The sequence below is a fragment of the Dysidea avara genome, chromosome 2 (genome assembly GCF_963678975.1).
Source record: "Dysidea avara chromosome 2, odDysAvar1.4, whole genome shotgun sequence".
Lineage (NCBI taxonomy): Eukaryota > Metazoa > Porifera > Demospongiae > Dictyoceratida > Dysideidae > Dysidea > Dysidea avara.
Window position 1 is genome coordinate 3,529,819 of NC_089273.1, and position 26,399 is coordinate 3,556,217.

The 26,399-nt window shown below is 38.1% G+C and overlaps 1 protein-coding gene across 2 annotated transcripts in view; it reads right to left on the minus strand.

Annotated features, from left to right (window-relative positions):
* LOC136246437 (pleckstrin homology domain-containing family G member 1-like) overlaps positions 1-26,399 on the minus strand; it is a 356,327-nt gene that overhangs the window by 26,034 nt on the left and 303,894 nt on the right. For both annotated transcript variants that reach the window (XM_066037880.1, XM_066037881.1), the window contains 3 exons: positions 19,662-19,782; positions 4,020-4,123; positions 3,029-3,153 (listed from right to left, as the gene is read on the minus strand). The gene's annotated coding sequence lies outside the window, so the exon portion shown is untranslated. The remainder of the gene's footprint in view (positions 1-3,028; positions 3,154-4,019; positions 4,124-19,661; positions 19,783-26,399) is intronic.

Sequence of the window (26,399 nt, forward strand, 5' to 3'; positions counted from 1 at the left end):
TGAGAACCATCCATACCATACATCAGTTCTTTAGTACCACACGATTGCAGTGGTAATATGGAGTGGCCATTAATCTCTACTAAATCCAATTGCCTCGATTGAGTGGTGTCATATTTCCCTTAAGGCTTGTCCAGTGTTGTATTTACAAGGGTGACAGACACTCCCTTAGGCCTGTCCGGTGTTTTCTAGCAACCAGAGGGACACTAACAGGTAAAGTTGTAGGGTTGGGGGAGAAAAGGTATTCTCTTGTTAGTTCATTTTTGAAGCACCGATCAGTAGTTTCTTACAGTTGATTTTTACTATTTTGTCCTCCACAAAAGGTCAACTTTGTCAGTTTGCAATGTAATATGCATATTTATTGAGCAATGGCTGACATAACCTTACCAATAGAAGTACCACAAGGCAAGAAATGTTTGTGGCATTAAATTTTCATGGATTAAAATAGGGTGAAACTAATTTTTTTTTTGCGATACAAATCAATCTCTTGATTGCACCACATAATTTGTTATAGGAGAGGGCACTTGAAGCAGCAACTGCAATCAATAAAACACTACAAAGATTCCACTGTGGCCTGTTAAAGCCCCTCAGATCTGTTCAGTGTTTTATCGTAATGTAAAAAAGTTTTATTTATTTATTAAAGTTTTACAGCATACAAGCTGAAGGTCTACAGTTCTGTAGCCTGAAAAACACTCATGCAACTACACACATGGTGTCTGTAAGTTGGGAGTGAGTGGGTAGGGGTGAAATTCCACAAATTTTCCTTTTTCCCATCAATCATCAAATTATGGAACCGACTCCCTGCTGATGTAATTAATTCCTCTACCCCTAATGATTGCTGCACAGTAATAAATATAATATATAAAATATAATAATAATCAGTTTCGCTTATGTTTTCCTTCGTGATTAATCGTCCACGAATGGTAATCCATTGTTATCCCGACGCACAGGCACACCACACGTAGCTAATCCGCCCAGCATGACCGGCACAATCTCTCGTTGTATGTCATCTTATTGGCTAGATATATCCTAATTAAAGCAGCCTTCGATGTATTTGTAAATATTGTTGTAATTGAATGAAATATAAGTGCGACTTTTACCCTGTACCTAGCAGGTACCTACAGCAAAAGCTGTAGGCTCTATTGGCTTTTCTGGGGCATAGTGATACTGTATATTAAATTTGTTAGGTCCTGTGGAAGCGTTTTTGGCGTGTTTCTCCCCAGTGACTTGGATACAAGCCTTCAAAGAGCTTGTTTCACCCGAAAAAACTACTAAAAGTTCAATAAAACGTCTATACTACCAGTAACTTAAAAAATCGTTTCCACAGGACCTAGATATTTTAGTTGTTTAGTCACTTGTGTTGAAATTATAAGGATTCAGTAATCTGTTAGTCTGGTTTTTGGCGGCGCGTTTTTATAAACCATTGCTCTATTGTGGACCACACACCCAAGGACAGTCGTTGTTCTGTAGTAAAAACAAACAAGCACAATTAGTTGTATTGCTAACACAACACAGTTGTTGAAATTATTTATCCCTGCTTGGTTTAAAGCAGGTTTTGTAATTTGTTCCGCCCATGCATTTTAAACTATTCCGTAACCTTAAATGCGAAAATATACTAGCCAGTCTGTACGTTACGCAGAAAAGAAGCCGTTTAACTTCTGTGCAATCATCTGTTACAGGACTATACGGCGTTAGATAGACACTCTCCTATCTTATTATTAACTCTTGGTACTATACATTGAGGAATTTGCCTGCTCTACTAAAACTTATACTGCACTTGTAACTGGCAAAACTAGGGACACATCAATTTCACTGGCAAAATTTTAGGCATCATGGTTTAATTGACAACTGAAAAAAGCTGCAAAGACAGGACTTGGTTCAATCTGTCCATCATGAACTGGCTATATTGTTGCTGTAAAAATCAAGCTGTTCCAACTGTCTACCGCCACTGTATAACTCGAAAGACCTTTTATTTTAAAAGGCTAAAACTTTGGCTGTCCACTCCTTTGTCACTATAGATAACAGAGAAGCAATAAAATGGAATTTAAGAAATATGCAAAACGACCAGGTTTTGCTCAGCCAGTCACATCGGCATTTGCCTTAGGGAAGCACACAACATGTGAGATCAAAGCTTTGAAGAGGCTAAAGCAACTTTCAAGGGTTACAAGACCTCTGAAGGTCTCTGTAGCTTTGAACCTTCGTCCCAGCCTTACTATGTAGACACAAAGCTAAATCAAACTACACAGAATCAAATACCAGGAATTAGTTACAATACAAACAGTACCATATAATACAATACACAAACTATCTATGCATATGATATAGAGCCAAAAAAAAAAGTAACCAAAGCAGTTAAACATATGTGACCCGCTGAGCGAAAACCCTACTTGTTTGAAAATTCCTTGAATCTCATTTTATGACATTTTTGTTTTCTAGAGGGAAAAATCAATGGACTGTTAAAGTTTCAGCTATTTCTGGTAAGTGGTTTTGGAGTTGTAGCAATAGACAACAAGAAGAGCAAAACAATTTATCTGTATAGTGCTTATACGGGAAAAAAATTACATGCACTTGTTTAATCGATCATAACTCTCAAGTGCAATGGGCTACGGAGTTGGGACTTGTACTATTCTGTTCACAATGAACTGGGGCATTCATTAAGGTATAGTTTTCGACTTAAATATACCCATGCTATCAAGCAAGAAGGCTATTCAAGCTTTAAACTGGTGACCATAAAGTTACGTTTTACCACAATGTAAACAAACATATGTAATTCACGTTTGTTCCATGGTACAGAAACAAAACAAAGATATTCCTACTCTCCATGAAGAGGTGAATCCACTGCTACAGTATATTAGATTATTTGATTTGAGTCTTCCTTCACTGTTTACTGAAGCGATTAAAATGTTGCATAAAATTATAAATGTAGCACGTTTTTTACTTAATGTATTTCAATGGCATTTATCTTCAAACGTTACTCAGTGGATCATATATATAATATCCAGTGGGCATTAATTGGAACACAAATAGTTACCTTGGATACTTGGTACAGTAATCAGAGTAGATCTTAAACCCTTCAGCATTCTTCCATGTATGTGATGAAACACTGCTATCTGTTTGATGTCATCTTTACACTGTTGTAAGCTCTTTAACATAAACCTGTAATACAACAAAGTTTATTATAATAGATTTCATTTTTATCAAAGATGAAAATGCAAATGTGATTTGGACTATTACCAAGAGCACATCAAATCCTATGGACAAGGGAGCTTGTAACTCTGTACACCACCAATACAATGGGCAAAATTCAAACATGGCGTCGTGTTACTATGTATATCATTGGTTACATCATCCTTACACACAACAGAAATGTACCAAATGAACCACCACTTCATCATATTCTGTGAAGGCAGTCAAGCTGGCTTTGATAGGCTGCCATCAATAGCGGGTACAACAACTCTAGCAATCACAGGTATGTATGCCCTTCAGCTAGCAATCATATGCCCTCTCCTCTGCCAAAGCTCATTTACTAATCAACATAAAAAACTGAGCAGATTTATTTTTGTGGATAGCTACGTACGTTCACAGAAATTAGTGCTGCAGTCTTAAGATTCATGATAAATCATAAACCCATTATACGGTACTGTACTTTAAGGAAGGTCATAAATATTACAAACACAACATACACAAATAAACACATGAACTAGTCTTGTACATAACACATTCTGGGTCATGACACACTTGTAAATATTGTCAGGTACAGTACTGCTCAAATGTAACATTGTCTGATGTGTGTAGTGTAGTGTGTGTGTGTGTGTGTGTGTGTGTGTGTGTGTGTGTGTGTGTGTGTGTGTGTGTGTGTGTGTGTGTGTGTGTGTGTGTGTGTGTGTGTGTGTGTGTGTGTGTGTGTGTGTGTGTGTGTGTGTGTGTGTGTGTGTGTGTGTGTGTGTGTTCAATACAGTAGATTGCAGCACCACAAAAAATTATATTAATGAAGTTAACACAACACAAATATATTAACATACTCATTAAAATCCTTGATTTCTTCAATATTATTAAACAAAGCTAAGATGTCTCCATCAGTGACCCCAAGCGAGTCCATGTTCTCCACCAGTGGGGACTGATAACCCTGTAAGGAATAAAGGTTGGTAATTACTAGCAACCAACAAACAGAAAACAGTTACGTAATAACAGATAAACCTCCTACACCCATCACTACCAAGATGTCGTGTCAGATTAGTACACACGTTTGATTATCAAGTCTCATCGGTGTAGTAAACAATGTCAGGTTATACTGCTTGACCATGTACAACAGTCGATATGAAGTGTATGTGTGTAGTCTAGCCTGTATTATAGACAATTAGACTAAGTGTTCTCCATTAACTACAATTACTACCACACACAACTCTACTGTATGATATACACAAGGGGTTAATAATCACCACATGAAAATAGTTTTGAAAAAACTTTAGTACATGTTATGTTTTCAATAATAACATTCTCCCCAATAGACCAAGCAATTTCTGATCCTTATGTCTAGTACAAAGTAACTTGTGTCACATTCCCACATCTGACCAGACTGTACATTACAACACTTAAGGTTACAGTATAGTCATGGGCAATCATTCAAATTTTTCAATGCTTATCGATACTTTTTGAGAAGGCCACAAAACCAGCCTACTGAGTCTAGCAGCATGAAAGGTTTAAAGTGAACACAAAGCCCTTCATATTTAATGTTTTATGTCGCTACTGTCATAGATAGTATATAAAAAACCTGGGATTGGAAACCGCAAGCTGCCTTCTTTGTGTCAAAGGAAACAGTCTGTGTTGTCCTCGTTTACTTTGATCTGTCGGCATGGCTGGTTGGGGAAGAAGACGACCAATACTGTCCAAATAGAAGGGTTAACCCAGCGGACTTTGTATTGACGGCTATTTCTTTCTTAGTGAAAGTGATGTGATTCGATTATTCGTCAAGGTAAGTGAGTTTGTCACTCTGCTTCACTTCTAAGCACACCATTTATGTTTGGGGTTCTGAGGGAAGGTTGTCTGTATTGTACAAGAATATTTCAAGATTTGTGATAAAGAGTTTGTTGTTACAAACAATTTAAAGCACATTTCATGTTCATAGAGCTAGGTTTTTGGCTTTTACGAGCAAATGGGTATTGGTAATGGTGGTGTTATGATTAAGCGTTTGGAGTTTATATCTCTCCTTGTAAATCAAATGTAGCCATTCCATTAGAACCAAACATTTCTTTGTGGCAACACAAGTAGTTTGTGTCGAGTTTTGAAACTTCTCCAACAGTGCTTTTACCACCAATGTGTGTCTTTTAGTGACTAGTGGATACACTGGAGATATGAGTTTGTTAACTGGAGTGCTTGTGCAATGGTATGTAAAGTTTTCAAACTGACTTACTATGTTCATGTTTATAATATATAACAGTTGAATGAAAGAAGAGCGCACACAAGGCTTAGACTAACTAGTCGTAAGCACTTTAAGCCCAAACCGAAGTTGCCGAAGAGTTTATGCGTTTCAATTTCAAAGCAGCATGTGTCTGTACTGAAGGTGTCCCTGCCAATCGAGCTCCGTGTATCTATCCCTATCACATCATTTTTGAATGCTCCAGCTGTTAGTGTCTGTGACTTATACAGGAGGTTGCAGTCATTGGATAAGATTCCACAAGGTAAAGAGTATTTTATAACATTATGTGTGTGTTAGTTATTATTAGGATGGAGCAGTAATTTTCAAGATGGCTCACTCACACTTTATGAGGTATCGTGTACCGATACTTCTGGACCTGTAGTGTGTAAGGCAGTTAAAGTGAAAAATGATTTAACTTGTGCTGCTACATACCGAGGACATGGAGTACCTAATGATTGTGCTTTACTACACAAGTCCTCATCTTTGATGAATACTGGTAACATGTCTATAATAATTTGTTGTGTGATCTTTATTTCTAAACTTTTTAATACTAAATTCCCACCATAGTACACAGACTTATGGATCTACTTGAGACTGTCCACAAGAGTGAGGTATGTAAGGGAAATATTGAGGACAAGTGCACATCCTTACCAACCAACCAAGATGGCATTTTGATGAACCAGCCCAGTAAGCTGGTGTATTTGTGTTATTGTTACTAATACATTATGTTACAATAGGAACTGAAGTTGTTGGCATATTAAACACTAGTAGAACTGGCACTCCATCAGTATATCATGCACAATGTGAAGTGTTAGTAGACTGTGCTCAAGAACGGTGTGTTTATTGTGGCAAACATCGCAAGTCACTAACAGCCATGGCATCCCGTGCATCACGTTCATTGCAAACTGACAATCGCACTTGTCCATCCAGCCATACCACTTATGCTTGTTAAAGTGAGGAAAAGAGTGAACATTTACGTCGACTACACAAGAAAACAAGGATGGGCCAGCAGCAGATAAGGCGACTGCAAGAAGCAATAGCTGATTCGACTGTTACAGATGGGGTGAATTTAGATGAAGAGCTGTATGATGATTTTTCACAAATGGTTAGAGATCATACATCAGATGTACTGTCCACTCATGAGGAGGGCACTTTCCAAAGACTGCTTTGGTCCCAACAGGAGACTGCCAGTTCCTTGAAGAACAGCAAATCAATGCACTGGCACCCACTAATTATCAATGGTGCCTATACTTAAGGCATTTGTCTGGCAAGGCATATGAGCTTCTACGTAGCTCAGGGTGCATCAAACTCTCTCCTCAAAGAACTCTTCGTGATTATACACATTACATTAAAAGCCAGGTGGGTTTTTGCAGTGAAGTAGACAAAGCTATTGTTGATGCTGCTGACCTTAGTAATCCTCATAACAAGTATGTGATTTTAGTGATGGACGAGATGTATACCAAAAGTGATTTGGTTTATGATAAGCATGATGGGAGTCTCATTGGATTTGTTAACATCAGCAACATCAACAACCAGATTTTGGAGTTTGAGGCTATAACTGAGAGTGGAGGAGAGAATCCTTCTCTGGCAGCATCAATGATGGTGTTTATGGTCAGAGGACTATTACACAAGTTTAATTACCCGTATTCCCAGTTTGTTGTGGGAAGAGTATGACAGGAGATTTGATTTTTGACCCTACTTGGGAAGCAGTGGACAGACTAGAAAGAATTAGATTTTTTTGTGCTGGCTTTATGTTGCGATGGGGCTTCCTCCAATCGGAAGCTTTGGAAATTACACAGTAAAGATAACAAGCTGCTTTATAGAGTGCCAAATGTTTATGCTTCAGATGGCCATAGGTTTCTCTACTTCATCTCAGACCCTCCACATCTTTTGAAGACCATACGAAACAGCTGGTACAATGAGAAAAGGAAGCTTTGGGTAAATTATATTTGTGTATGCAAGCTAATACTTCTTGGTATGTTTCCCTAGTGTAACGGCAAAAGAATTGATTGGCAGCACTTAGTGGATTTGTATGAGGAGGACACATTGAAAGAAGAGGGGACACATCATATCCCAAAAATAAAATTAGAGCATATCAAGCTGACATCCTTTTCTAAAATGAGGGTCGATTTAGTGGCACAAGTATGCAAACTTATTGCTATATTCCATATTTATCTATGCACTTAACAGGTGTTGAGTGAACAAGTTGCCAATGGTCTTGAGCACACAAAAAGACATGAAGTCACTGAGACAGCCAAATTCATACGATATGTTGACAAGTTTTTTGACCTTTTCAATGTAACCAATTGGAAAAGTGGATGCTACCAGAGGAAGCATTCCTGGGATACAATCGTTAAGAATGACTTATGTTTGACAGTAAGCCGAATGTGAATAGATGCATCATTTTCACTACTAGGACACCCTAGAGAAATTCTTCAGCTGTCAACGACAACGTGGAGAAAATCTCAATTGCAATGAATTCTGTAATAACTCACAAGCACTGAGTCATTAATTCAGTATGTGGAAATGTGCCCAGAGGAAATTGCAGGGGCAGTAAAAACAGCATTGACTGGGAAGCTGAGAGTAAGCCACTTCCAAAACGTAGGAAAGCTAAAATCAGAAAATCACCCACCACTATCTATATCTACCAAAACTACAACTAGAAGTATACCATCTAACAAAATAACTGGACATTTACCAACTACTACAGGAACTGGAAGCGCAACCAGACACCTATGTTCTACAACAACTGGATGATTACCATCTAGTAAAACAACTGGACACCTGTGTTCTACTGCATCAACTGGATGCTTACCATCTACCAAAACAACTGGATGCTTACCATCTACCAAAACAACTGGATGCTTACCATCTACCAAAACAACTGGATGCTTACCATCTACCAAAACAACTGGATGCTTACCATCTACCAAAACAACTGGATGCTTACCATCTACCAAAACAACTGGATACTAGGGCTGAACGATACCTCCATTTTAGTATCACGATCGATACTAAAGCCACTATTCACGATACTGAATAGTTCATGATACTTACAAATAAGTCAATCATAGCTGGTGCCACATAGTGTATTGCTCAGCATTCCTGCAGTAAGTCCTTATACTGTAGGTGATAGCAAACTAGCTACTATCATCCTTGTTTACAGTAACAGTTATTGTAACACATGCTTTGAGGTTGTTATGGTGTTCACACCTCTCTGCAGGGGAAACCAGTTGGATGGACTTTATCATTTACAAGGGTTCTTAGCCAAGTACAGCATAACAAATGGATTTTCAATGACAGTAATGTACAGCATGGTATCACGATAGTTTATAACAAAATATCGCGATATCGATACTTCCAAAATATCGCGATATATCGCTAAAACGGTAGTATCGCTGAATGGTTGAATGACAAGGTATGCACTGTATAGTTATTTGCTATCAATTTTTAAACTCTCTCTACTACAGATAATCAATAGCTACATGAGTTTAGTTATGGCCAGATGCAAGATGTTCACATTTTCAGCAGTTTTTCTATACTAAGTTGTCAGTGTTGTCAGAGTCTGGATACAAAGGAGTACTTAGGTGGACCAGATCAGTGGAATTATTCAGTAAGAGAGAACTGATGTTTCCAGTGCATCATGGTAATCACTGGTGCCTGGTTGCTGTGAACATGGCAAATCATAGAATTTCTCTATATGACTCATTAACATACCAAAGCAGTGAACAGTACATGGATACCATCGAAAATTATTTACTATTCAAGGCAGCTGAGGGAAGGGTCGGTGTGAAGAAATGGACCAAGAAAGTTTGTCAGAATGCACATCAACAAGACAATTTTAATGGTTGTGGGGTCTTCGTATGTATGAATGTATGCTGTATAGCAGATCAGTCATCTTTAAAATTTTACCTGGACATTCCAAGAAATAGGAGACACATGCAAGATGAATTATTAAATTCTAAACTTTTACAGTTTTAAATGTACACATGATGCAATGTTACAATTAAAATACTGGCATAAATCAATCATTTTCATTGTACAATTCATTACGGAAAGCCTTTGCACGCTGGGCTCCTTTAGCTGTAGCTTGCTTGTATTTTTTCCATCAAGTTACTTGCATAAGAATGACCACGTATGGTTACATATACGTAATTCAAATGATCTTACGTAGCAACAGCTGGTAAGTTTCATCGTCTCCAACATCAAAGTCAGTTTGAGCAATCAGCCAGTAAAACTGAACTTCCTCATTCTCCACTACAGCCTTGACTATTACAGATTTGTGGCCTGAGCCAGTAAGCAACCACTTCAAGCAATGTCTAACCTCTTCTTCAATTGCCACAAACAACAAATATGTGGTGTTTTTAACATACAACAAATATGTGGTGTTTTTAACATACAACAAATATGTGGTGTTTTTAACATACCACAAACCACCCCTGTCTACTTGAATTGTCCACTCCTCATCTGTATTTCCTGCACTTGTATTCTTGCATGTTGTTAACTCCATTAAGCAATGTACAAGTTCTTCTTTCAATTCATGGTTCCCTAGTTCCAACTTCTTCCTGGGATGACGGCATATATATATCCAGCAGTATAACGCAAAGCATTACCCTCATTGTTAGTCAGTGGCTCTGCATCATATGGAGATCGGCTTTTAACTTTTACTGCTTGGCTTATTTTATCATTGAACAACAGGGTGGTCAGATGCTGGTACAGTGTAGGTGTTTGGTTTACACCTGCTGCCATTAGAAAATCCTTCCAAAACTTTGTAAATTACTCTGATGAGCAAAGGAGATAAAATTATTGCCACAGCCTTTCTCTGTTATTACTGCTTGGATTTAAATGCTTTAGGTATTTGTCAAATCGTTCTTGTAGGCTTCTTAAAAACTCTGTAGAGAAGTTTTCTTCTTTCATTGTCCGATCCAGTAACAACACTGCTGCTTCATGTGCTTCTCTGGCAAGTTTTGAATCAAAATTAAATGTTTTGTCCTCCAATACGTCATGAAGTGCTCTCACCAGCTGGCCATTTAAGGACTTGGGCTTTAATAGTGGAGACCCAGATGAAATTGCAGCTCGTATCACTGAGACAAGTGTGAAATTTTATAATCATTCACTCACATTGTAAACATATACCTGCAGCTGTCACATGATACAACTGTAAGGACTCTCCACTCCCAGCTCCTAACCCATCATGCTCCCGGTGCCTTGCTCGGTGCTTCATGATGTGCGTCTAATAAATAGTGCTAACTCTGTATAATTCAGTAAACTAAATTATTGAACACACTGGAGAAAGTACAACAGGGACTGTATGTGTTAATGAGCGTTAACCAGGTGGTTTCTAGTTATTATATACTATGTATGCTACAGTGTAGTTTGAGGTAGGTGGAACACTACAAGTTGTTGTAGCAAGACAGGTAAGCCACCCCATACATCCCTTAGCTCTTAGCTCCAGCTGTCACTAACATGTTTTTCCACTGCCAAATGCAGCAAAAGTTGTAGGCTCTATGGGCAGTTCTGGGGCATGGTGATACTGTAAATTAAATTTATTAGGTCCTGTGGAAGTGTTTTTGGTGTATATCTTCCCAGTGACAGAGATACAAGCCTTCAAAGAACCCTTTTCAGTTGAAGAAACTACTAAAAGTTTAATAAAACGTCTTCACAAACAGTAACTTACAATATCGCTACCACATGACCTAGATATTTTAGTTACTTAGTTACTTGTGTCGAAATTATAGGGATTCAGTAATCTGTTAGTCTGGTTTTTGGTGGCATCGCTCTATTGTGCCAAGAACAGTTGTTGTTCTGCAGTATAAACAAACAAGTACAAATAGTTGTATTACCATCCAATGTGCATTCCTGTAAAACCACTTGTGGAAGTGGTTTGTGAGGACATAATGTGCATTAGTTGACACACGCCATGAATACACGTGACACTTCCCGCACAGGAAGCATCAGGATGGAGTGCTAGCGCTACTTGTGCATTGATAGCTGTATGGGGGGAAGTTGATGTACAACAGAAGCTTGACTCAGTTAAGAGAAACAAGATCATTTATGAAGAAATAGCTGAAAAAATGCGAGAAGAAGGGATTGAGTTCACGTGGGAACAATGTAGAACCAAAGCAAAAAACCTAACACAAAGGTACCGAAAGGTAAGGGGCTACAAAAACATATGTACACTGCTAGATTGTAAGTATGATGCAGACCAAATATAAAAATCGGCAAATGGCCAATAAACATCAGGTATGCCCATATTACGAAGAACTAGATGCTGTTTTGGCCAAGAGAGCCTCCTCCCAGCCTGTGGTTATTCTTTAGGCATGTGGGACAACATTAGCAGGTTGTTCTATGTTATTTTAATTGTATTATGTTTAATTAATAACATTAGATCCTAACAGTGAGTCTGAAGATGCTGATAAGGAGCCAGACGATGCACTCATACTTGAATTCACTGTGACACTAGAACAAAATGCAAATAGCCCAGTCAGTGAAATCCAGAAATTAGACTTGAATATTTATTAGGGTTGCACCGATATGCATTTTTCACATTTGCCGATACCGATTATTTGCCTATTCCCCATATGCCAATATTTAACGATATTCTTCAATTCTTCAGAACAGAGGAGGAGCAGAAAATCACCTAAAGTTTATGTATATAAACTGCATTTGTAATGATAATGTAGTTAATTGTGTGGGCGGCCAACTTTTACAATGTTTTATACATATCTTCTTTCATGGAAAAGGAAACCAAGTAATTATAAAACTGCTAAGCCAGCTTATCAAACAATGTTTTTAGTGGGACTACAGATCCTTTGTGAAGAGTGATCAACTAATTACGTGGGAAGCCGATAAATATACACAGCCTACTATAGCCTTGCAACCATACTTGTGCAAACAAACAAGCCAAAACAGTTACAGCAAACCACTTACTGCTGCATTCACCACTTTCTTTACTTTCACCTGTTCATTACCGTCAATTTAGCGATTGATTGTGGGTTTTGGTTAATCGGCAAATTATTTCCACTTCGTAGCCGATACCGATACTTGTAATATTAACTAATATCGGTTGTTACCGATAATTCAACCGATTATCAGTGCAACACTAGTATGTATTTGGTGTTTTAGTAATATAGTGGAACCTGTCTCGTTTGGTCACCTATACAAGCCAAACTTTCTTGGCCTTAAATAAGCAGTTGGTCACCACCAATTGGTGGAAATATTTGCCCTTGGGAATATATAGTTGTCCTTTGTAGAGAGTATAGCAATCACCATCGAGACATGCTCCACTGTATTTACTTAGGCTCTTCTAATACACCAGCCAATACTACTGGAACATCTGCTGAGAGAGATGTGAAGCCCACTACTACTAGTAAAGCTACTGACACAAAATTACCATTATCAAAAAGTACGTTGTCAGTGAGTAGAGTGTACCATGATGTTTTGTATACAGAAGGGAAACGAAAAGTCAAAGATGATTCAGATTTAATTGAAAAATTGATGAAGCTAGATGAGGAAGCAGCAAAGAGATCAGAGGAACAGACGAGGAAGTAGCTTGAAATGGAAAGAGGAAAGAGAAATGAGACGATTGAAGATGGAGCAGCAAAATGAGGAGAGAATGATGACTATGTTTGGCACTTTGATTTGTCAACTATCAAGTGGCACGAATCCTGCAGCTCCTTACGTGGGGTACCAATGTAATGCGTTTCCTTATGAACCGTTTACAGAGTATCCACCTTTTGATCATTCTATTAGTCATTGTTCGTCCCCTTCAAGTCATGATGGTACTGACAGCGTACATTCAAAATGAACAATGTAACAATGGTTAGCAAGGATTGTCATTTTTACTAAGGGCATGAAAAGGTTGTAATGTATGTGTAAAGGTTTTTACTGATGTTAGTATAGGTAATCTTTCAGTGTTTCCCTGACATTGTTAGCAGCTCCAGTTCATCATCTTGAAACATCTGCTGGAGGTGCCCTGTCCTCTTGACTGGATTCATCAGTATTAATCCACTCTGGGTTACATTCATCACCATTTAGCTCACATATATTGTGAAAAACAACACACGTTGCTACAACATCAGTAGTGTATTGTATATCAAGGTAGTCCATCCTTTTCAGTAGACACCTCCACTGTCCTTTAAGTCTACCGAAGGCATTTTCTACCACCATTCTTGCTCTGCTTTGGCGATAGTTGTAGTCCTTGTCAAGTTGCCAGTGTCTGGGTAAGGCTTCATCAACCATGGTATAGTATGTTCACGTTGAGCTGAACCCTGAAAAACAGCTAAAAATTAAAAGTGGATTTTTTCTCAACAGAGTTAACATTTCTGCCAACCAGATGATTATTGGTAACAGCAATGGTGTCAACAACAGACACGTACAGTTTGGCTCTATTACAAGTTCGGGAAAGGGCTCTAATGGACACTGTATTTATATGGCTTCTCCATAGGAAATGTATTGTGAAAATTTTGATTGGCCGTAAGTATTATGTCAAACATTTGAACAACAAGATTTTGAAATATTTTTAGCGGGTCAAGCAGTACTACAAATGAGCCAAATTTCAAGATCGTGTGTAATTGCATCCATGAGTTATTAAATGTTTTTGAGGATTCAGTTCAATGCGAACATACTATAGTAGAGGATAAGCTGGATCTCCCAGAATCAGCAATGGAATGTCAACATCATTGATATGTTTAGTCCAGACAGGAAAGCACATTTCTCTGTTACACTTATTGTAAAATGATAAATTTGCAAGTACACGAGCATCATGTACTTTGCCTGGCCACCCTATATTTACATCAATGAACAGACCCTGCGAATCCACCACAGCTTGTAACAGAAGTGAGTAAAATCCTTTTCGATTATAGTAATCAGATGGACACTCGATAGGCTTCAAGATGGGTATATGAGATCCATCAATGGCTCCAACTACTTGGGGGAATCCCCACAAATTCTCAGTCATCAATGACATCCTTTAAGCGTTCTTCTGGAGGTATACTCACAAACTTTGGTAGCAAATGTTGGGTTACAACTCTACATGTTTTGTGAATTATTTCACATACTGTAGAGATTCCTATGCCAAACAATGTGGCAATTGTCCGATACTCCACATTGGTTTCCAACCTCCAAATTGCTACTGCTAACTGCTCATCAACTGGTATGGGTAAACGAAATCTAGTTGTAATTTTTTCCAAGTAAGGACGAAGTTCTGTGCATAACTTTACGAAGGTTCTCCTGGTCATTCTTAAGTTTGCTACCCACCATTCTTCTCCAAATAAGCCTGCTTTAACACTATTCCAGTAAGCCTGTAATCTTGGTTTTACCCACATACTACGTTTTCTCCTAGTGAACAAACTTAGCCAACAAATCCTACACCAAAACATTAAATCAGTAAACAAAATTTTCATTAAACAATACAAGTAAACACATTGTACATAACAAATATAAGCACATGTACAAAACATCTAGTTTATCTAGCTATAATCATGCAGTTTCATGGTTACACAATCTGAGAATCAATGAACTTGCCTTCCCAACCGTCTTCTTCGTTCCACCTCCCCGTTCCACTGTGCCAATCTTTTCAACAGTAGCTCACGCCTCCTTTGCCGAACGTACACATGTCTATTATGAAGGGCTACATATTTCCAGAGCAGGAACAATGCAAAAAAAACTTCCGCGTAATCCATTGCACACTTATCACGTGTTAATGATGCTGTTATTATGTGATAATGATGCAACGGTTATCACACGATCTACTTAAAGGCATCATCCAATGCGGTTTAGCTTTGCAGGTGTGAAACACCTTTAAACCGCATTAATTAGGTTAAAAATGTAACTAGAGCTAATCCGCATTTAATTCTCATCAAGTGTGAAAACACCTTTACTGTAGAAAATCATCAAACAGTCTAAACAGAGACATTAACCCAATGAAATTAGTACACAAAAATAGGCTATAGCCACTACCCATCTGTTTATTACAAATTGTGTAGAAATGTCACTACTTCTTTTCCACAACAATGTCTTTTTCTCACTTTTAAATGAAGAAACAATGAAGTAGAGTTAACAGTTTTGCCTTGTAAACGTGGAGCACACGGAAATAATTAACAACACGGATTGGAGTTTTGTAATGTATGGTTGCCATTGGAGTGCGATGCTATGTTTCATATCCTGGGTTACCAATATACATGTCGTACACATTTTCTCAGTATAAACCATGGTATCTGCATGATTCCAGAATTTTTTTTTCCAGATGGACAGTAGTCTCTGTTCAAGATGCAATTTACTACAGCAGTAATGATGTTAACCTGAACAAACCCTAAAAGTGCTATAAGAGTTATGGCAGTTAAGTGTCAGTGCTGAAAAATTGAGCATAAGAGTTTGTAGATGAAAACTTGTATGGAACAGATATAGAACAAAAAAGTTGCATCAAAAGGTCCCAAAAGTGAAATACAATTATGACCTAGGTGGGGATTGAACCCAGGTTGGTTAAAATAACTTGGGGTTAAGGGAGGTACCAGATGATGGAAGTTTAATTTTGCTAAAGTCCTGCGTCATTATGTGCTTTGCATATCAAGATACGAGATAAAAGTCATGTTATAAAAAGGTGTGCACATAAAGGCACTGAATAAAAAGAAAAAAATCTGACACCACGTGGATTTTTGAACTCACGCTTCTTACATGCTAGTCACTGTAGTCAGGCATTCTAACACTTGAACAGTATGTGCTGTGGTTCCAAGGAATGTTGCTAAAGTTTTCTCTACACCTTGGTCTTCCACGTGCTGTAGAGAATGAACGGAAGCACGTGTGAACTTGTGATTACAATCTTAGAGTAGCCAGATGATGAGTGCTTCATTATCAGGACATGTTGTGTCCACTATGCTGTAATCATGCATAGGCAAACACCAACTAATGGCTAAAAGGACGTTTTCCATGCATTATATGTATATCACTTTATAGGGTGTTTTAAGGCTACAACTACAGTGGCAAGCTAAACTTTGATGGTTCAAAAGTGAGCATAGCACAAGAAGATTGATCACCAAGATTCACCTGCAATAAATATAGCGAAGTTTATTTGTAAGTCTTTCGTAGACTGCAAGTGCATTACAAAGCTTTGAAGGATACTTATATAACTCAAAGTTTACTTGAACTTTGAACCCACAAAACATTGAAAGCTTCATCCCAACTCTGTAGCAAAGTATTGTACACGTAACTACTGTAGAGTTTGTTTATACAACTGTACACACGCGTGGTTGACAGCCACACGTTGCAGCTAGTAAGGGCCATGCATGGCACACCATGCACTTGTACCATACAGTAAACCAAACCTGGTGTGGGCCATGAAGCAATGTTCTATGGCAAGTGCCGTGGTGCTGTGTGGCACCACGCCAAAAATGCCATGCGTGTGTGAAGTTAAAAATGGACTGTACTGTACATGTTATGTCAATATCACAATATGGTACATATGCACATATGCTAATGAGAGGAAGAACATTTAAAACCTTCTCAACACCACAACTGCCATATGGCAGTTTTGATATATAAACACCCATAGCATCACATTCTAGTGTTCTGTAACTTCAGTCAAGTGTTTTAGTAGCTCCTGAGCTTATCCTGTAGTGGTCATGCCCTTAAGTGAACAGGAACAGGGATAACCGGTCTCTCTTGAACTATTGTATGATTAGATGATGCAATCACATACTTTTGGAATGTCGATAAGAAGTATTGTAGACAATTCTTTGAAGTGATAACGGCACGAGAAACAGTAAGGAGAAGGACTTTATAGGAATGTTGCTACTTTTCTTACACCTCTAAACAGCGACCTCTTGTCTGCATGCACATATGCACTTGTTCATATGCTTGAAAACCAGACTTTGTGATCATTGCTTTAACAGTAAACAGGTTAGTGATGTTTATTATGTTATTATAAATAGTGCTAGCCTGTAGAGTTGTGAAATTTCATGTAGGGTTTCGTTTTAAGCCGATTTTTACACTTAGAAGTTATATAATGGCATTGTGGTTACTCTTGTGTAAACAACAACTTGATAATCAAATTCCTTGTCCTATAGCAAGTAATTTGTCATATAGTTTTATAGGATTATATGGTATGGTGTGTATGTTATAGCAGTTTAGAAGCAGTAGATAGGATGTCTCTATCAATCTGGCGGTAAGGGGGGTTTAATGAAATTTAGTAATACAAAGTCTTCTTGCTCATTACAAGGTAGCACTCCAGTTTGTACAGATAACAGATATTAGTTAGTTCACTGTACATACAGTAGTACATTGAATGAGCTCTTCTTGTCTACCTGAACCATATTCTAATTCATTAACTATCAAGCAAACAAAGCTACTAGCTAACTGAGGCATTAAATAGTTGATCATTGAATGTGAATTGGCCAAGCAGTCAATTATATCAATTCTTAAATGACTGTTCTATTAGAGTATCTGAACAGAGCTTTGTATAACAGAATTACTTACCGTATAGTGGGACTTTATCGCAAGGACTTTAATCTCGCGTTATGGGAACTTCGCAATATTAAAATTCGCAACATATTTTATCACATGGAGTTTTGTTTATCATGAGGTTTTTAGCGCCTGTAAACTGCCATGTTGGAATGCTCAACAACAAACCAGGTGCTTGTTTGTACATAACAGCTTGCTGACTGTTTTGTAACAGCTCGTTCACCTTGTTCTTCACCAAACATTGCTGCTGCCTTACCTGTTTCCTAGCGAACTTCAGGCGCCTGCATCAAGTCATTGTGGATACAAGCATAGATACAAAGAAACACAGCAAACAAAACAAATTTCACTGCTTTCCATCTTGTACAGGGGGGGGGGGGGGGGGGGTGTATGCGAATAATTATTACAATGATGTAATAAATTCGCATGAGGAATTTAATGTCGCGAATTTGTCACCTCGTGAGATTAAGTGTCGCATGATTTTATGTTCGCAAGTAAATTTGTCCGCAAGAAAAACCCGCTATACGGTATCATTATAAGAAAGACCATTTATTTTAGATAATAAACATAATCCTCTAGCAGTTCAAATGTTACTAGTATATTAAACATTAGAAATTTAAAAATGAAGTTGGGATCTAAGCAATAAAAAGTAGTGGAACAAGAGATGAAAGATGGCAGCTACAGTATTACAGTATAGTTCAATAGGAAATCTCTATTTTGGCATGGTATAACAATTATTTTGTGTTCAATGCCAAAGTAGGATGTCCCACTGAGCTATACTGTAATAGCTACCATTGTTCATCTCTTGTTTCACTATTTTTTATTGCTTAGATCCCTACTTCATTTTTAAATTTATAATTTTTAATATACTAGTTTGTTTAGTTTTGATAAAACATACAGCTAGCTATAACATGTGACTGTTCTATTAGGGTGACTGCTGTATTAGAGTATCTTAAGTCAGCCCAAAAGGGGGTTTGGTCATCGTGGTTTCGATCGATTCACATAGTATTAGATAAGAAAATCTCGAATCTGAGCTCGAATCAGCCTACCAACTTGAAGGTGTGTGGTCATAATACAGCTAGCGTAAAAGGGACGTGGTCATCGTGGTCTTGATTGATAGATCAATGATGCATGAAGTTGTGACCTATAGTGGAGTATTGGTACCTTCGTACAGTAGCGTAGTTTAAGTGCTTAAATAATTTAGTGTGGCGTCTATTATGCTGCTTAAAGAAAGTGTTAATATGGAAAATTAATGCATCGATATGGTTTCGTTGGATGAAGAAGACAAGCAGCCTGATTGAAGATGAAGAAAAGACAAGGAGCACAGGGCGTACACTTGTCGGAACTCCAAAATGCACATCCCACCAGTGACTTTGTTGTTGTGGTGTAAAATGGTGACCGTGTGCTGCTTCGTTTGGGCTCTAGGCTTGCAACTGTGGTCAGTGGGGGTAGTGAGATGAAATTTCAAGTTTAGACGATTTAAAAAAAAAATTCTATCACTACACATCACTACACACACGACACAAAGAAAGGTACCCTTCGACCTACAACACAACACTGATGGTGTACACAGAACACACAATACTCCCTAGTTTATGTCATCACCATAGACACAGTACAACTCAACACTAACAGTATAAAATATATGGGACACTACAATAATGTCAGCATAGGTCAAGAGATAAACAGATTAACACCTTAGTGATATTCATAACAACCAGCTGACTGTATGTGAACACTTCTGTGCAATAATACACACAGACAGACAGATGGACAGACAGACACAGTTACATACATTAATTTGTTGCTTGTACATGAAGTAATCTTCTTTCTTCTTAGTAGAGGAAGAAGTGTCTCTCTGTTTTCAACCTGATACTAGTATTGACTGGCTTGCCACCGAGAAACCTGAATGTGTCCTGTAGTAAAATCAAGACACACGGTAGTGTGTCGTGCGGCCCAAGAAGCCGGCGCGTAACACCCGTGAGTATATTGACAGGAAGAAAGAAAACGCAATTTTCGCACCTCCGTAGCTCTGTGCTTCCTTGATGAAACAAGACGATTTTTGCTGTGGACATGCCCCCCAACTGCAGCACTCTACATTCCAAATTTGAGCGAAATCGCTTCGCGCGTTCCCGAGATATGCGACTTCAAAAATTGGCTGAGTTTCTTCGTTTTTTTTCTTCTTCTTCTTCTTCTTCTTCTTCTTCTTATTTTTCTTTTTCTTGTCGCACACTTACAAAAACTGTTATAAAACTCGAACGCGTTATCCGATTGCCTTGAAATTTGGCACACAGAAGGGGGGTATAAAGACGCATCTCGGTACCAACTTTGGCTGGAATACCATAAACAGACAAAGAGTTATGAGCGATTATGCACGAAAAATAACACCAATATGTTGTCACGCCTACAGGGTAAACCGCGTATGGGAAGAAGCTGAAAATCGGTGGGTGAATAGGTTAACTATTGAACCTCAAACCTTTTGTGGTTTGAAAGAAATCGAGCTAAAAACCAGGAAGATACAGCGAAAAAATCAACAGTGTGTAACAATTACGCAATCGAGATTAGCTAATTTTTAATATTTTTATTTTATTATTATTATTATTATTATTATGCTTGCCACGCCTACCAGGTAAACCGCTTGGGGTAATGCTTTCAAAATCGCTGTACAGATGGAGTTATCATCTTAGAAAGGCTCTTCAATGGTGTAGAAGAATCAGACTTAAATCCACGGAGTTATAACACGAAATCCAACTTGGTGTAGCAAGTGCGAGATCGAGATACTCTAATAGAGCAGTCATCCTAATAGAGCAGTCACCCTGAACAGAATTAAAGAGATCAGTTAGAAATAAGTAACCTGTATAGAGATCAGCTACAAACAAATCACCCTGTAGAGAGTTCAGCTACAAACAATTCACCCTGTTAAAACATCAGTTAGAAGAAGATTTCTTGTAGAGAGTTCAAATACAAACAAATCACCCTGTTGAAAGATCAGCTAGAAGATGTCACCTTGTAGATAGTTCAGTTACAAAGAAACCACCATGTAGAGAATTCAGCTACAAACTAGTGACCCTGTAGATACATCAGCTAGAAGAAGTTACCTTGTAGAGAGTTCAGCTACAAAGAAACCATTCTGTAAAGAGCTCAGCTGCAAACAAATCACCTATACAGAATTCAGCTACAAACAAATCACCCTGTAGAGAGATCAGCTAGAAGAAGTTACCTTGTAGATAGTTCAGCTACAAACAAATCATCCTGTAGAGAGATCAGCTAGAAGAAGTTACCTTGTAGATAGTTCAGCTACAAACAATTCACCCTGTACAGAGCTCAGTTAAAAGAGGTTTCCTTGTAAAAAGTTCAGCTACAAACAAATCACCCTGTAGAGAGATAAGTAAGAAGAAGTTACCTTGTAGATCGTTCTGCTACAAACAATTCACCCTGTAAAGAGATCAGCTAGAAGAAGTTACCTTGTAGAGAGTTCAGCTACAAAGAAACCATCATGTAGAGAATTCAGCCGCAAACAAATCATGTATAGAGAGTTCAGCTACAAACAAATCTCCCTGTAGAGAGATCAGCTAGAAGAAGTTTCCTTGTAGAGAGTTCTGCTACAAACAAATCACCCTGTAGAAAGATCAGCTAGAAGAAATCACCTCGTAGAGAGTTCAGCTTCAAAGAAACAATCATGTGAGAGTTCAGGTACAAACAAATTGTCCTGTAGAGAGATCAGCTAGAAGAAGTTACCTTGTAGAGAGTTCAGCTACAAAGAAACCATCATGTAGATAGTTCAGGTACAAACAAATCACCCTGTAGAAAGATCAGCTATAGAAGAAATCACCTTGTAGAGAGTTCAGCTACAAAGAATCTATCGTGTAGAGAGTTTAACTACAAACAAATCACCCTGTAGAAAGATCAGCTATAGAAGAAATCACCTTGTAGAGAGTTCAGCTACAAAGAAACCATCATGTAGAGAGTTCAGCTACAAACAAATCGGCCTGTAGAGAGATCAGCTAGAAGAAATTACCTTGTAGAGAGTTCAGCTACAAAGAAACAATCATGTAGAGAGTTCAGCTGCAAACAAATCACCTGTAGAGAGTTCAGCTAGAAACAAGTCACCCTGTAGAGAGATCAGCTAGAAACAAGTCACCTTGTAGAGAGTTCAGCTAGAAGAAGTAACATTGTAGAGCTACAAAGAAGCTACCATGTAGAGTTCAGCTGCAAACAAATCACCCTGTAGAGAACTCAGCTACAAACAAATCGCCCTGTAGAAAGATTAGCTAGAAGAAGTTACTTTATAGGGAGTTCAGCTATGAACAGGTCACCCTGTAGAGAGTTCAGCTACAAACAAATCACCCTGTAGAGAGTTCAGTTACAAAGAAACCACCATGTAGAGAGTTCAGCTGCAAAAAAAATCAATCACTCTGTAGAGAGTTCAGCTAGAAGAAGTCACCTTGTAGAGAGTTAAGCTGCAAATAAATCACCCTGTAGAGAATTCAGCTACAAACAAATCACCCTGTAGAAAGATCAGCTAGAAGAAGTTACCTTGTAGAGAGTTCAGCTACAAAGAAACCACCATGTAGAGAGTTCAGCTGCAAACAAATCACCTGTAGAGAATTCAGCTAGAAACAAGTCACCCTGTAGAGAGATCAGCTAGAAACAAGTCACCCTGTAGAGAGTTCAGCTAGAAGAAGTCACATTGTAGAGAGTTCAGCTACAAAGAAACTACCACGTAGAGAATCCAGCTGCAAACAAATCATCCTGTAGAGAGTTCAGCTAGAAGAAGTCACCTTTTAGAGAGTTCAGCTACAAAGCAACCACCATGTAAAGAGTTCAGCTGCAAAAAACTCAATCACCTTGTAGAAAGATCGGCTAGAAGAAGTTACCTTGTAGAGAGTTCAGCTACAAAGAAACCACCATGTAGAGAGTTCAGCTGCAAACAAATCACCTGTAGAGAGTTCAGCTAGACACAAGTCACCCTGTAGAGAGTTCAGCTAGAAGAAGTCACATTGTAGAGAGTTCAGCTACAATGAAACTCCCATGTAGAGAGTTCAGCTGCAAACAAATCACCCTGTAGAGAACTCAGCTACAAACAAATATGCAGTGAAAAAGATCAGCTAGAAGAAGTTACCTTGTAGAGAGTTCAGCTACAACGAAACCACCATGTAGAGAGTTCAGCTACAAACAAATCACCTGTAGAGAGTTCAGCTAGAAACAAGTCACCCTGTAGAGAGATCAGCTAGAAACAAGTCACCTTGTAGAGAGTTCAGCTAGAAGAAGTCACATTGTAGAGAGTTCAGCTACAAAGAAACCACCATTTAGAGAGTTCAGCTGCAAACAAATCACCCAGTAGAAAGTTCAGCTATGAACAGATCACCCTGTTGAGAGTTCAGTTAGAAACAAGGAATCCTGTAGAGAAATCACCTAGAAGTATCGCCTTGTAGAGTTCAGCTACAAACAAATCACCTGTAGAGAGTTCAGCTACAAACAAATCACCCTGTAGAGAGATCAGCTAGAAGAAGTTACCTTGTAGGGATTTCAGCTACAAACAAATCACCCTGTAGAGAGTTCAGCTACAAAGAAACTATTCTGTAAAGAGCTCAGCTGCAAACAAATCACTTGTACAGAATTCAGCTACAAACAAATCGCCCTGTAGAGAGATCAGCTAGAAGAAATTACCTTGTAGATAGTTCAGCTACAAACAAATCACCCTGTAGAAAGATCAGTTAGAAGAACTTACCTTGGAGAAAGTTCAGCTACAAAGAAACCATTTTGTAAAGAGCTCAGCTGCAAACAAATCACCTGTACAGAATTCAACTACGAACAAATCACCCTGTAGAGAGATCGGCTATAAGAAGTTACCTTGTAGATAGTTCAGCTACAAACAAATCTCCCTGTAGAGAGATCAGCTAGAAGAAATTACCTTGTAGAGAGTTCAGCTACAAAGAAACCACCATGTAGAGAGTTCAGCTGCAAAGAAATCACCCTGTAGAAAATTCTGCCAGAAACAAATTGCCCTGTAGAAAGATCAGTTAGAAGAAGTTACCTTTTAGAGAGTTCAGCTACAAAGAAACCATTCTGTAAAGAGCTCAGCTGCAAACAAATCACCTATACAAAATTCAGCTACAAACACATCACCTGTAGAGAGATCAGCTAGAAGAAGTTACCTTGTAGATCGTTCAGCTACAAACAATTCACCCTGTAGAGAGAGCAATTAGAAGAAGTCACCTTGTAGAGTGTTCAGTTACAAAGAAACCACCATGGAGATTTCTGTAATCAATATATGTGACCGGATTTGCGAAAAGGGGTCTTCCACACACATCCAATTCCGTAAATGTTGGAGACCATAACTCAGTGTTCAAGTAACATAATTATTAACCTGAACATTTCACCATGTATTCAGCTATAGTGGTGTTCACCACTGCCCAAATATCAAGGCAATAGCTCTTTCCAATCTGAAGTTATCAATTGTCAAAGTTGGCAAATTGGACCCCTTTTCGCAAATCCGGTCACATATGTATTATACAGTATATATAATTTGTACATTTACTGATAAAATATTTAAAGTACATCTACTTCATCTTTTCTTCTTCCTGTAGTAAAGAAAAAAACATAGGTTAAAAAAGTCCCAAAGCTGGCCATAGGCCGGCTTTGGGGTATACAAATACAAAAAGAAATGAAATCTAATCCAAAACAGCCAAGCTGTAAAAAAAGTGTGCGGCCCTCAGAAAGGCTATGGTGAAAAAAGATGTGAAATCCAAGGTGGCGGCCAAGAAATGGCTGTGATGGTAGGTTAGTGGTAAAAATTTTAATAACGACAATTCAGGTGAATTTTTGTGAAGCGGCACAAAAATTCACCTGAATTGTCATTATTAAAATTTTTACCACTAACCTACCATCACAGCCATTTCTTGGCCGCCACCTTGGATTTCACATCTTTTTTCACCATAGCCTTTCTGAGGGCCGCACACTTTTTTTACAGCTTGGCTGTTTTGGATTAGATAGTGTTAACTGTATGTGAAATACTTGAAATACATGTTAAATACTTCAAATATATACAAATGGATGACGCAGTCTTATGACAATAACACAGTTTAAACACTGACTTTTTCATTAGAATAACTCTGCAACACAGCTCTAACAACACACCCACCCATGTTAATCAAAAAAGCGCTTTGATACAGGCAAGAACAAGTGAGTTATGAGGTTTTAAAAATATCCTGTGTGCAAACATGTGTTGGAGATTCAGGCATGCAAACATGTTTACAACATGAAAACATGCTTGTTCCAGTACAAAAAACATTGGGAGTGAACACATGTTCACCTCTTTGATATTACTATATTTGGTGGGGCTCAGGTGAATGTGTAGACTATAGTGCTTCATAACAAGTCAGTGAATGTTGTTATAATTGTTTATCCTTTTCTGAGTACACAAATTATATGTTTTCTATTGTTGGATGGTTTTAGGGTTTGTACATTTGTTCCAGCTCTACCATATGGGTAGTGTCGAATCACTGGACTGGACTGGAATACTGGAATGGACTACAGGACTGACATTTTTTTGTTTTACACATTTTAAAGAGTGGGGTTACTATACATTTAGGTGACTTGTGGCAACATTTCAGCAGTGAGTGGTGAATATGATAAATAGTAGCTGTGATAAGGCAAATGGGTTCAATTAAATGTATTTTATTCACTGCTTGACTAGTCTCACGTACAGTAGCCACACCCTTTTCTTTCTTTTGTGTGGGGGCAGGAAAAGAAAAGGGTCTGGTGAACATAGTATAGCATCGTCATCGGTCTATCCCAAGATTGTAGGGATTATACTGTGCAGCTTCTGGATTGTTGATTGCCATGAATGGCGTGATTTGCAATAATATTTGCATCATTTGCATTCTGTTACTATAGCTACTGCTGAAATATCTATGGTAACAGGACACAAACAAATGCAGCAGATCACATCATTTGCTCCAAACAACAATCCGGAAGCTGCGCAGTAGATTCCTCACTATCTCGGGATAACCCAATTATGATGCTATACTATGTAATAATAAGGGTCTGGCTACACGAGACAGTATCTACTCTACTGTATAGCAGATACTGACAAGTACATATACCCAATAATATTTCTCGCACTGTTAGGCACATGTGACTATTGTAATACAACATAATTTGGTGACTGTACTCACTGGAGTCCATGATATCAAGAGTTCATAATATTATGAACTCTTGATATGTAATGTGTGTGATGGGGGCATATTTAAATTTATTTTTAAAACTTGTATATACATGCCTTTGTGCTATGACCATAAAATGTTCTACTCCTATTTAGAACTAAATGGCATTGTAATATAATTTACAGAATGCAGAAATTTTATTCCAGTAATGAAATATAACCAGTGGATCTAGTTTGTGAGTTTACACACACTATATATGTTCAGAGGAGGTCGGAAGCATAATAAGCGCTACGAAAAATTATTCGTGTTAATTGCATTTTTGAGATTGTATAGCATGAAGAAGGGCAGCAACATTGAATGTTGGC